The 12297-nt window shown below is 30.0% G+C and overlaps 1 pseudogene; it reads left to right on the top strand.

Annotated features, from left to right (window-relative positions):
* The first annotated feature begins 6497 nt into the window (after positions 1-6497).
* On the top strand, positions 6498-11434 carry LOC130506233 (S-alkyl-thiohydroximate lyase SUR1-like; annotated as a pseudogene).
* The last annotated feature ends 863 nt before the right edge of the window (positions 11435-12297 follow it).

Raw genomic sequence — 12297 nt, forward strand, 5'->3', positions numbered from 1 at the left:
TATTCAATTGATTGGTTCGAAGTTGTAAACAAGTATGAGAAATCGTTAAATCTAGGGTTTCAGGTAATCATATTATAGTGATATAAAATATTTAGGTTGTCAATCGTAGAACTCGAATTCTTATGAGAAAGTATTTCAACTTCCGCTGTGAATCAATCTTACTGACTAAGTCTGATATCTCAGCTATCGCTTTTTGCTATCGATCGAATATTGATCGATGCTATGATATGAGCGTCGATCGATGCTATGGTATCAGCTGTCGCTTATTTCTAACCAATCCTACTTCAATGGAATCTATTATGGTGCAAACACTACCATCGTAGTTGTCCACAATCCTAAAATCAAGGATCTAGTTAGATACTCTAGAATACATGCATTGCAATCAATTCCTTGAAATATATCTATCACCTTAGCAATTCTATGGTTTTGGCTAATCCTTCATACTCTATTTAAAACCTAAAACTAACAAGTGAATTACTCAGACATAGCAAAATAAAACATAGTAATAATCTGAATAAACTGTATAAATAGAATAAGATAAAAAACGGGGGTTCCAATACAAAGTTTTGAAGGAGTTTTGGATTTTCTCTCCAAACTACTTAAATATTAAATTAAAGTCACCCAGTGATATTTATGTAATTGTGTGGGATTTGGGTTATAAGCCGGCTTGGAACCAAGTCGAATTTTGTGTGCTTTGTTGTTGATTGATGACAAAGGATGTTTATCGATCGACAATCAACTCTGAATGTCGACTCTATACTGGTTCAATGGTCATGTACGAGTTTCTTTTATTTTTAGGTTCAAAATGCTATCACCACATTGCTTCAAAATAAAATAAATAGATTCTAAAACATTTTTATACTATAGCTAAAAATGATTAAAATCCATGGTATATCAGACTTTGCAAAAGATGCTTGTTGGTCATCGGGAGATTAAAATATATCGGCATCACCGTAGGTTTATAGAATAGTTGGTTGGTTTCGGCTGCGTGACACAGTGGTTAATAAAAAAATAAGATCCAACTGATCAAATATCAGAAGAAGAAAAAACTAACTGCTTTTAAAAGTTCCGATTTAAATAGGGCACTAAAGCATATTTTTTGAACAGCCTAGCTAGATCACTAATATATTATACCATTTCTAATATATTTTACTATTTTATTAAATAACTTTTTAATACAAATGAAATTTGATCGGATGTATTTTCTTATAATAATTTTGCTTTAAATATAAAATAACAATAGATACTACTATTTGTTCATATAAATATAGAAGAATAAATAATAATTTCTATTTTAAAAAAGTAAAAGTAAATTAGAAATAAAATTGCATATAAATTCAATCTATACTATTAAAAGCATCTCCAAAAAACTCTATATTTTAAAGTTTGTGAAACTTTATATTTGAAATTTCAAGATGATGTGATCCAAAAGTAAAATTTCAAACTTAACTTTAAAATTATTGTGTAATTTACCTATAGTCTTTATATTTGACATAATTAATGTAGATCCACAAAAATTTACAAATAACTAACACATATAAACATATTACAACAATATTAATTAATAAAATCTTACACTATAATATAAAATTATAAATAGAAATACATAATTAAATATTAAATACTAGAAAAATATCACATTATTCTCTAAATTATTTCTGTAATGCATCTTTTTCTACAAAAATGTTTGGACAAATACTTTAGAGATTCCGGAGTAAATTTACCAGATCATTAGTGTGTTGTAATATTTAAATGTGTGTAATAATTTTTGTCTTCATATAACTTTTAAAAAATGTTTTTTATTAAGTTTCTTTTATAATATTCTTGTTGTCTAGTTTTAGTTTTAAAATAATATAAATTTTATTAAAAAATTTAGTTTAATTTTACTATAAATTTTATTTTATTTTTTTAACTTGAATTTATAAAACAAATCTGAAATAAATATGAGTATGTAAAATTTGAAGATTAAAACGATAAAAAAATACTAAGAATCATAAATGTATGTGTAATTAATTGTAAAAATCAAAAATGTCAAAATAAAAAAAAATCATTTTGTTTGTCTTTAAAACACGTTTATTTTTAGCCAATCTTTACTAATATTATTTATCTAATAAACAAAAGATTTGGGTGCCAACTACCAATGCCACTAAACTAAAATACTTGTATTAATCTTTTATGTGCACGTTATATAATTCTTATGTGATAAATCAGCTGAAATCCCATTTTATTTTATTTGCTAAAAGTACATAGGACACATGGCCAACTGCACTAAACTAAAGTACTGGTATTAATCTTTTATGTGAACGTTATATAATTCTATGTGGATAAAGTAGCTGAATCCCATTTTATTTTATTTGCTAAAAGTAACATAGGACACATGGCCAACTGCACTAAACTAAAATACTAGTATTAATCTTTTATGTGCACGTTATATAATTCTATGTGTATATTATACCTATCCAAAATAACAAGTTTGGAAATATATATTTCATATTATATTTGATATAAATGAGACTATGAAAGATAATGATGCATAAAAATGTTAATAAAAAAAACTTTAAATTTTTAAATTATATAATAAAATGATATATTATAATTTGATGAGGGTCTCATGTGACATTTATATATTACTAGATAGTTACCCGCGCTTCGCCGCGGGATTTATTTTTATTTTATTGTTTATAAAACATTTTCATTTGATAAATGAATAAATTATATTAATATAAGTTTTGTATAATATTTATAATCTAAACATATATTATATTTTATATTTAGGTTATTGTATAACTATCATTTATTTGACAATCTTTAACGAATTAGTTTCCAAATTAATTCTGTTCAGGTTGGTGGTGTAATATCATATTATTTTTTCAAAAAACGAATTTGCGGTTTTTAGTTTCCAGTATGTGGTCTAAAAGACTCTAAAATTATTCTCCTTCTGTTTCATATAAGTATTTTGTACTTTCATATTTATTTCAATAGAAATATCAGTTCTACATTTTTATATATTAAAAATCAGTTTAATCTTTATTTTTACCTTATTTTGTTGATTAAATAAAAAAATTAATGTGAAACTCTAATTAAAAATAATATAAAGAGCTTAATTATTTTCTTAATATGTGTATTTGATAGCCGGCTTAGTTAATGGACAAATGTATTTGATCCTTATTTTGATTTTGTATTCTATCCTTTTTTACTAAATGATATACACATGATTTTTCTTTAGATCACCTTTATATTTATACTTTTTTTTTAAATTGAGTTTAAGTTTAAGGTTAAAAGTCCATTTCATTTTTTTTCCTACACTTTTCTGGTTCACTAAATTTATAATTGAGAAATTTATCAAAATAGAATAAAACAGCATCTTTTGTCTCTTTATTATAATTTTTGTACCTTTTTGACTCAATTATCGTTTCCATTTTTCAAACTTAATCAAAAAATTATATAAGATAGACACAATTGATGCAATATCCATATAAAAACTGGTATCTTTTGGTTGTAAAACTTGTTAAATTAAAAATTTTTAGTTATGCTTTAGAGAAAAAGAATTCATCTTCTCTGAAAAATGGCATGGTAGAAATTGAATTCTACATTAAAAAATTATTCTGCTTTAGGTAGAACTAATAATTTATCTTTTAATGGACTTCTAAGTATGAGGAATGCAAAGTTTTACACATTGTAAAGGTAACTATATTATTTATGACTGCAACTTCTAATTTTATAAGTAATTCTAAAGTTTAATTAGAAATCTACAGACAACTCAGAAGTCTCCACACGATAGAAACTGCTTATAGAATAATTGTATTCATAATGGTTTCTTGTCTACGCAGTGTAGAAATTACATTCTATCGATAAGAATAAAAATATTTTTGAAAATATGACAAGTTCAGTTATAAAGTACGATATTGTCCACTTTGGGCCTTAATGATAAGCCCGCATGGATTTGGTTTTGAGCTCCTTTCCAAAAGGTCTCGTACTAATTAGAGTTGAACATCTCCTTATATATTAGACTTTCTTTTGTCTAATATCTAATGTGGGACTTTGTTTGACATCTCACATTATCCCCTTCAAACTAAGAACCACAACTCATCTCTTGTGTGTTTCTTAATCACAGGGCTTTTCTTTAAGAATGTTTCTCCCACAACATCACAGGTTCCATGATCTTCTAACGTTTATGCGAACAGACCTTCTTTTTTCTTCTTCTACCCGTTCTTACTTAAAAGGTATTTTGGTCTTCTTGCATCTCTTCGTCAAACCGCTCTGATACCAATTGTTGGGATTGTGAAATCCCATGTCCAACTCTATTTATCCGATTAGTACGATATTGTCCACTTTGAGCCTTAATGATAAGTCCGCATGGATTTGGTTTTGAGCTTCTTCCCAAAAGGTCTCGTACTAATTAGAGTTGAACATATCCTTATATATTAGACTTTCTTTTGTCTAATATCCAATGTGGGACTTTGTTTGACATCTCACATTCTAAAAATATTTGAAACCTTTTTACTTTCTCAAAACGTGTTTTAGCAATTTTGTTGTCTCAAATAAAAATAAAAATAAAAATTCGAGTTTCATTTATTTTCATTTAATTTCAAAATTTTATTTTTGAAAACCAAAAAGTAAACGACTTTCATTTATTTAAAGTTATATTTTAAAATAAATATGTAGATATTTAAATTATAATTTTTTTCATGACTAAAAAATCTTAGATATATTTTCATTTATTTATTTTGGTTAAGATATATTAAATAAAGAATTGATATAAAATTTTATAATATTAGCAGTAAATATTCTCCATCACCAATATTTTACGTAGAATATATTATGTAATATTTTCGATCAAATTCTTCACATAAATGTTTGTGCATTTTTTATTTGCAGATGTATAATGAGATCGACCATCTGCATCGGAATTAGAGCATAGCTTAGAATGACCGACTTTTCTTAGCAGTTAGAACCGGAGCTAGTATTACCGACTCTTCTAGATTTTCATGAGGAATTATTCTTGGTAAATCTCAGATTAGTTTCAGCTTAACAACTCATCAAATAATACCATCAATGTTTGATACCCATGGAATTATGGATGTGGATTTGTGGTCTTCTGCATGTTTGATGATCCCTAATGATGTCATGTTACATGGACTTCAATTTCACCAATTTAGTAATAAATTGTAATATCTCGGCTCACTAAAACGGGTTTGGTTTGTCTAATTTTTTTTTATCAATCCAAAACTCAATTCTTTTATTTACTTTAACCTAACCTGTGTATAAATTATATAAGTATATCTATCTCCTTCTACCTACAGCCAAGCCGTCATCTTCTTTGTGAGTTAATCATTGATGCTTCTTACCACCATCTCCTTTTTCTGATCTTCTCTTTTTCCGCTCCTTCTGCCTTCGCATGGTTCTATGTTACTCCTTCAATTCTTCCTCTCTGTTTATGTGTGCGGAAAAGATGTTGCGATTCTCTCCGATCGTCACCACCAGTACCACTTGCAAACTAATCACCACCGGGTTCGTTGTATCTGTTGTCCATAGAGTGATAAAGTCATCTTTACTCTTGTCGGTTTAATGTAGCGGGAACAAGACGTGGAGGAGAGAGCAACGTCGGAGCTTCCGCTCTTCACCATCACTCGACGCTGGAATATATCCACCGGAGATCCACACCGGTACCATATGAGCCGTACCAAGCCACCAACGTCAATATCTGAGCAAATGAGGTCACTATCCACACTTTCTGCAACACCAAGCGTTTTCTTCTCCACTTTCAATTGATTGTTTTGTCAGTACCATTTGTCTTGAGCCGCCGGTGGATGATACATGGATATAGATGGAACAATGTTTTTTGAGGATGATGAAACTAAAGAATATGTGAGACACATAGAGTTCAGAGAATAGATAGTTGACGTGTATAATTTTGAATGACGTGTAAACAATGAAATGTTTTGACTGGTAATCCAACTTTTTTCATTTATTGACATGGCAACTCCACAATGATCTAAAAGTCTGATGTGTCAACACCAGGAGAGAACCTTGCTTCATTACTGTGTGGATTTTGATAACACTTATAGCATTACGAGTAACAGTGACATTGACCGTTGTGTTATTAATACGACTTTTTCCTATTATACAATTATCTATATTATTATTGTTATTTATAGATGATGATTTATTAATTCTTTTAAATTTAGATATTTATTAAGCGTTATAATGACATTGACCGCTTTAACTTTTAAATAAATTAACTGAATTGTAATGTTTTTTTTTGCATTATGTTCAAACAAAAGAAAAGAAATTCCATTTTATTTTATTTGCTAAAAGTACATAGGACACATGGCCAAATAAACGATATATATATATATATATATATATGTAGTATTGAACATTTGAAACTTCAGTATCATAGTATAACTTAATAAGTTCATTGTATTTTGAAACTTATTCCAAGAAGGCTGAAAGCCAGCTTTCATAAAAAAAAAACTTTTTCCAAGAAGGTAACGATGAGCCAATACACGAACTTGTTTGTTCCTTCATTTGAAACTGATCAAGATGAAGAAGTTGAACGCAAGACCGAAATGCAGACGCTAAACGGTGGTGGTGTCTGGAGGTTCAAAGGAAACAACGCGGCCAAAGAAGCGGCCAGTGTCTCAATGAAAGGTATCCTTTCAAGGTTATTCGACAATTGCGGTAGAGACGGGAAAAAGACCACTTTGCCCCTGGGTCATTGTGACCCTATCGTCTACCCTTGCTTCAAGACTTCTGTTGAGGCCGAGGAAGCCGTTGCTGAGTCCTTGCGATCTGGCGCCGCCAACTCCTACACCCCTGGGGTTGGCATTTTGCCGGCCAGGAGGTACTTCAGTTGTCACTGATCTATTTACAGTTTGAAGATGCAGATTCCTCAGATGTTCTGTATTAGTTCGTGAAGTACTACAAGAGGTACTACAAGCGTGTGGCATGAAGATGGAGCTGAATGGGAGTTCGGGTTTATTGATAATCGTGGGCTTCCAGAGTTAGAAAAGGAAAGATGATATGTGCTTGAAGACATATGGACGTTTTCCATAAAGCAAAAGGAGTTTGCTTGAAGGTGAAGTTTTCCAATAAAGATAATGGAAAGTTGCCATAAGTGTATTTTGAAGACTTGGAGATTAAGTTAAAGACGTGGAGAGCAAGTTCTAGTCTGCTATATAAGGAGAGACGTGCCTTATGAGAAAGCCAGACCTCACATAATAGAGAGAGGGGTTTCATTGTATATTGGTGTATCTGTTTGGTGTCGAAGCAGTGTCTGTAGTAGTTGTCGATGGAGTCTGATGTTGACTTAGTTTGGTGGCGTTGGTGTTGGCGCTTTGTGTGGTGGAGTTAGCCATCGTGTGTGGAGCTCGTGGGTAGCTTCGTGTGTGCTTGGGTGATCAAGTTTAGTGTCATTGGTGTGCGTTAGGTGCTGACGTATTTGGTGAAGTACTTCCGAGAAGTGGAAGATCGAAGCCTAGACTCAGGGGGAGTTTAGCAAAGGAGGTTTCATTGAAGAGGTCTGTGAAGATTGCAGCTGTAGAAGACAGTGTGCTCTGGCGTGTCCGGATGGGATCCGTTGTATTCCTAATCTTTGTAGATTGCTCCTTAGAAAAGAGTGGTAGACACTCGTGTGTGTTGTACCATATAGCAATTGTAGGTTGCTCCTTGTTCTAAGTCAATGAAATCTGGACGAGGTCCCGGGGATGTAGGAAACGAACCCCGTTAACAAACTTTGTGTCTATTTTACTTTCTGCACTAGTTTTTGTCGCTCTCACTACATTAACACATTTCTATAATATTAGTTACGAAATGATTTTTTACATTCTAATTCTCACGCTAAAAATTAGAGTGTGATTAAATTCAGCAATACATTTAGTAAATTTTAATATATATTTTTTTATATATTTAAAAATGAAATAGATGTTTTGTCCGCACTTGCACGCTTGAATTTTTTTTATAAAAAATTATAAATAGTATATTACTAATTCAAAATAAATCAGCAAAAATTTGACAAAATCGGTAAATCATCGAAAAATTGACAAAATCGGCAAATCGACAAAAAATTGACTTCTCAAATAATAGTATGGACTTGACATTAATAATACAAGTTGTGTATGTTATAATAGATAATTATTAAATTAATATAAATAAATTAAAAAAATAAAAATATTTTTTAAAAAATTAATTCTTATATATATATTTCTCTTTATCTGCAAACGATATTTTCTATTATAAAGGTTAAACTAAGATATTAAATAATTTATAGTTTAATGTTAATCAAGCAAACAATCAAACTAAACATTTATATAAATATATATTTTAAAAAATATTCTAATATGTGAGTGCTTTTTAAAAATTTCAACACATTATTAAGTATATATATTTTGATAAATCAACTTTTTCAATATAAAATAATATGATGTTTGATTTAATCTTTTTGAAAACATAAATAGTAACTTATTAGGCCGGTTTTTGATTTAGTAAAACATGAAGTAATACTTATTCGTAAAAAATTATGGCCGCATGTACAGACAAAACACCTAATTATTTTTATATTTAATACTACATTAATTCTATAAATTGAAAATTTTTAGGTTCTGAATTAGATCAGTTAAAAATATAACACAAATCAATACAATAATAAAATAATGGAAAAATTTATGTAAAGATATGTACTTATTAAAATTACAAATTAATAACTTATATACATACGCTTTTTTATCAGTTCAGACGAAACATTATATCGTTTGTTTTATATTCACAATAAAATTATATATCTCTATGTTTTCTTAATATTTTATTATATTTTAAGAATATTTAGTAAAATTATATTTAAAAACATGTTTAAATTCTATGAAGCAAATTTTATATACACTGAAAAATATAACAAAATGAAATAAAAATTTAAATTAATTAATATGTACGGTAAAATAAATTATTTTATTATTTTATAAAAATACATTTTAGAATAAAAAGCAAGAATGTTAATTTTTGTAAATTAATAATTTTATAAATTTATAAAACATCATAATCTTAACATTATTGATTTGTAAAGTTTTTTGCAGTATTTTTAAGGTTATGTTTATGCATATACCTTGTTTTTAGAGAAACTAGGTGCACAATTTTAACCGATTTTGGGTCTTGAATCAAATTTCAAAACTTCAGTGGCTTGGAAATCAAGTTATCTCGCCACTGGTCTGGTAATAGAGCAAATAAACATTGCTAATACAAACATTTTTAAGAATATATAATGTCAAAATCTACTCGCTCCATTTAAAAAATACATATTATAAAAAGAAAATTTGTTTCAAAAAGTTGTATTTTTATATTTCTAATACATTTTTTTGTCAATTAATAATGAAAAAATGCGATTTTCAGAAAAATTAATTGCATTTTTGAAGTTTTATTGGTTTAGAAATATAAAAGATATAAAATTATGCATTAATAACTAAGTTTTAATATGTTTTATTAATAAGTGTGAAAAATGTTAATACATATATTATTTTGAAATATATAGAGTATTAATTAGTAGAATAATTTGAACTGTACAAAATTGGAATGATAAAAATATCAATAAAGAACGAGTTGTAATGCCATTACTATTACAAAAAGAATGTAGGCTTATATACGATTCAAAAAATTTATGAGATACTGCATGCATGCTATACATTTTCGAAACTGTACATCACCTTTACGGCTATTGTATACTCCTATTAAATTAGGGCGGTGGCGAAATATTTGAATTCCGACCTTCCGCATAAATTAAAATCAGACGATATATTTATGACGATCGGATGTTGCCAAGGGATAGAATATCTTGGTCTCCACCCTCGTCTATCCTCTCTACCATAGTTACGCAATACATGACCTACTCGAGATTCGCAAGTATGAACTACTCCCTGACCAAGACTGGAGATTGATCTCCAAAGCGTTGAAGCCATTGCAGATGATAATACCATCGCTATGGTGATATGTAACCCTCACAATCCATGTGGAAATGTGTACAAATACCATCATCTAAAAGAAGGTGAAAATGTGTAACTTTAACTTAAATTTTCTGTTTAACTTCACTCTTGTCCGTGTTACATTTTGTTGATATATGTATATAGGTGGCTGAGATGGCGAGGAAGCTAGGGATAATGGTTATTTCTGATGAAGTTTTTAAGGAAACCATATATGGGGAGAATCCATTTGTCCCGATGGGGATATTCGCATCGATTGTTCCTGTGGTTTACACTCGGTTCCATTTCCAAGGGGTGGCTTGTCCCTGGCTGGCGAATAGGTTGGATTGCGATGAATGACCCAAATAACGTTTTCAAAACCACCGGGGTAGGGTTTTCAGTTCTTGGATCATCGTTTGATCCTTAGTTAATATATATATATATATATATATATATATATATATTCCTTTTGGACGTTTTAGAATAAACGTCGTAGATATGTGTTAATCTGAACATGTAACCATATCTTTATGTCAATAAAGGTCTTCGAATCCATCAAGGACCTGCTTAACATAAGTCCAGATCCATCGACAATTCTACAGGTTTGTACCCTGAGATTTGTATTTAAATATACAAAACACATGCAATGAGTTAAAAGCTACTTAAAGGTAAAAATGTAAAAGAACTAATTGGTTGCTCTGTGTAATTGATAGTTTGCACTTCCAAATATCTTGGAGAAGACAAAGAAAGACTACTTTGAGAAGAAAAAACTTGACACTGAGTCAAAATGTGGACTTCACGTTCGATGCCCTCAAGGAGATTCCTTGTCTCGTTTGCCCCAAGAAACCTGAGTCGTGTACTTCCTTAGTGGTACCAATTTCTTTTTATACTCAATTTTTATTTATATATTTTCTGGTTTTCTGTAAAATTCTCAAATATATATTTGTAAGTATATGCTATAAATATATGCTAAGATGTTATACGCAAACTCGCTAATACAATTTCCCTAACCATTTAATCTTGCAAGTTTTTCACACAATAGCTTTTATAACTTCATCTTATTTTTTTGTAAACGAAACATCAATATTATTATGAAGGGGTACATATACATCACAATACATATCAAAGAAATGCAGCTAATACCAATCTAAATTGTATTTATCGCAGACGAAGCTGGACCTATCACTCTTAGAGGACATCACAGACGATGTTGATTTTTGCATGAAGCTTGCCCGAGAGGAGAATCTCGTCCTTTTACCTGGTAAGCATCATAATCTATAATATCTAAGATTTTGAAATAATTATAATGTATTATTAATAAAAATATTTAGAGATATGGGCTGATATGGAATATTCATGCAGGAGTGGTATTCGGCAAGAATAATTGGGTGAGGATCTCGATTGGAGTCGAGAGATCAATGCTAGACGACGCTTTTGTGAGGCTCAAAGGCTTCATCACTCGTCATGTCAAATCACAAACTACTTGAGAATTCAGCTTCATTGTTGGAACCTGAGACCCTATATATATTTCTGTTGTTATTGTATGTTCTTTGTTTATTTTTATTTCGATTATGTTGGAAACTTTTTGATTATTGTGTTTTCTCAAACAAAACAAAAAACTTTTTGATTATTGTGTCTGCTTTGCCTTTGCGTATTGTATGCATATGCAGCCATGGTTCTAAATGTGTTTTAATCATCTTGGATTTAATATATGAATGGAGTTAATCATTCAAAATGTATAAACACATTCATGAATGTCCTGACTCTTATCTAATGATAAATGTGATAAATAAATATCGAATCATAATAAGACACGTGACGAACGCATGATACCGTAAAAGCAGGGGATTACTACTCTTGTCTTGTGACTTGTGAGAGAGCAAAGCATCATCGTCGTCTCTCTTTATAAACCATAAAAGCATATCGCTTCCACCTTCAGGGCGAACGCGAAATCTAACCTTAGAGAGAGCGATGACAAGTACAGGAACTGCGACGGGAATGTCGTCGATGGGCGACGGCTCGTAACGATCAAAGTTGCTCGCACTATTCTTTTTCTACATGATACAGAAATGGTATCGTCTTATTGATAAGTCTGATCCTTGGTTCTGTAGTTATATCTGTCAATGTCTACTTGCAAGATAAACTGATAGCGTGCATTGCACTTACTCTGCAGGAATAGAAAGAGTCTTGTGCTTTACAAATTCAACGGAACATTTCACCAATGATTATAGAGATTCAAAACATGTCATAATTATTAGACTGTACATATCTGTATTTAAGTCTACATTCATTATGTCTAGCTTAGTATAAATACAAGTGTACAGTTAACATTAAGAGGTTAATGAGAGTT

Source organism: Raphanus sativus, unplaced genomic scaffold, assembly GCF_000801105.2.
Source record: "Raphanus sativus cultivar WK10039 unplaced genomic scaffold, ASM80110v3 Scaffold3018, whole genome shotgun sequence".
Taxonomy (NCBI): Eukaryota; Viridiplantae; Streptophyta; class Magnoliopsida; order Brassicales; family Brassicaceae; genus Raphanus; species Raphanus sativus.